This window comes from Solanum tuberosum, unplaced genomic scaffold (genome assembly GCF_000226075.1).
Source record: "Solanum tuberosum cultivar DM 1-3 516 R44 unplaced genomic scaffold, SolTub_3.0 scf00470, whole genome shotgun sequence".
Lineage (NCBI taxonomy): Eukaryota > Viridiplantae > Streptophyta > Magnoliopsida > Solanales > Solanaceae > Solanum > Solanum tuberosum.
In genome coordinates, this window is record NW_006239390.1 from 421,471 (window position 1) to 423,521 (window position 2,051).

Consider the following 2,051-nt stretch of genomic DNA (forward strand, 5'->3'; position numbering starts at 1 on the left):
TCAAGGTTATGATATGAAGGAATTGTTTTAAAAAGTTTGCTATGAATAACTTATATGAAGCAATCATACAAGATTATAAAAACTGGTTTTATATGTGCTAAAAAATATAGAGATAATCGACATAAGAAAAGTAATTTGGGAAAAGATATTTGACCCAGAAACAGAAGAACTTATGAATCAAGAATGGTTCGATATAGATGAAATATGGCAGGATATAGATGAAATAATAGAATTTGATTTAAATGATTTAGAAATCCAATATTCAGATTAATGAGAAAACATTTAAAGTATTGGCTAGAAACTATAGAAAATATAAAATTATTAGAACAATTAATGGCAGAAAATCTATATATGTATCAAAGAACCCAAGATATGTTATATCTAGAATATATCATAAATAATATTAAAGAAATATACAGGTTAAAACAACTATCAGAAGAATACTACGAAAATTTATATTATATATTACCATAACCGCAGGCCCCCCAAAGACCAAAAGGATGATATTGGAAAGTTTGATCCCAAAAATGATGAAAGAGTACTTGTGGGATATTCTTCCTCCAACGAGGCTTATCTGGTGTATGAAAATGTGTGCACTGAAGATGTTATGTGATTTTTGATGAGTCTGGAAAAATTGAGAAGTAAGTTGCAAAACAAAGAAGATTCTGAGATGGAAGAGCTGAGCTGCTTCAGATTCAGAGAGATGGTCTAAACAGTGAGCCTGCTGAAGAATATCCACTTCATGAATCCAGCAATCCCAAAGAAGCTAATGCAGATGATGAACCTGATGAGGGACCTGGTCCGGTAGACAATGCTGAACAAAGATGATGCAATTCAAACTTAAATTCAACTTAAAGTAAATTTTACAAATGAGTTAGTGTGGGTTAAAATGGAAATCAATTTTAAAATGGGGTTCATTTTGTTCTATTTCCAGTTTCTTGGCCTGTTTGCCAAGACCTGCTGTGTTTTGCTTTTTGTTTCCTTTTTATGGTTTCTCTTGTAAGACATTTCCTTTATTTCTGCTATTTGACCAACCACCCTGATGGTGGTTATTTTCTAAGTTTCTATGGTCTTCTCCAACTTTAGACGATTTTTGGTAGGTCACTTGCTTAACCTAACTATTTCACATCTGCTTTCATGGATGTATTTGACCAAATTTGGATAAACAAAGATCCACTTCGGTGGGAAAAAAATAAATAAATGAATCATAAATTACTGTGTTTCGTGTTTACACAATACTCAACCATCAATTGTAAGAAAAAAAATAAGTTGTGTGCTGCAACCACAAGCAATACTAATTGATTGAAAGCTCCTATTGTGGGATGCATATATATTCTGGAGACTATCTTACAGAACCAAGTTCCTCCAACAAAATTGCTAATTCAACCATGCAGGTTGATATTACACAATTCTTTTTTTGATTGTTCAGGTTGATACTTCACAATTGCAACGCCGGATTGTGGTGGCAATTGGCAAACGATAATTTAACACAGCTGCAGATGCTTTTATACCTGTTTTGCAACAAGCTAAGGATTTCTCAATGGAGTGGTTTGAGGTGAAAAATTTGGCAAGCTGGCTGATAAGACCTCTTGCTTGCCGCTTGTTCAAACTTCTTCATTGCAACTTCATTCTCTTCTAATAAGCTAGATTGAGCAAAAAATCCAGTCCACCAGGACGAACTTCGCAATTTGGCCTAAACAGAGAAGATAAGAAAGTTTCAATCTTCCAAAACAGAGAACACAGATGGCCCAAATTATGCAATAAGTGGCAAGGAAGAATCAAATAGCAAACAAGCAAGGGGAATATCTTATTCTCTGTGCTACTTCTTTTTCCTAATAGATCAGAAGTATAGATGATGGAAAGCCAAAGCTTACATATAATCAAATTGTGTGCATCGATCTTTATTTTACTGAATCCACAAACAATGGGTTTTCACCAGCATTGCCAAAAGAGATTGACACAAATTACTAGACCTAGTTAGCACTGGCAAAATGGACAAAAAAAGATAAGAAGTATCCATCGAACCCTTCTCTCACCCCCCCCCCCCTTCC

At 34.3% G+C, this 2,051-nt stretch overlaps 1 pseudogene; it reads right to left on the bottom strand.

Annotated features, from left to right (window-relative positions):
* Nucleotides 1–1,177: 1,177 nt before the first annotated feature.
* LOC102588867 (uncharacterized protein At3g49720-like) overlaps nucleotides 1,178–2,051 on the bottom strand; it is a 5,759-nt pseudogene continuing 4,885 nt past the window's right edge.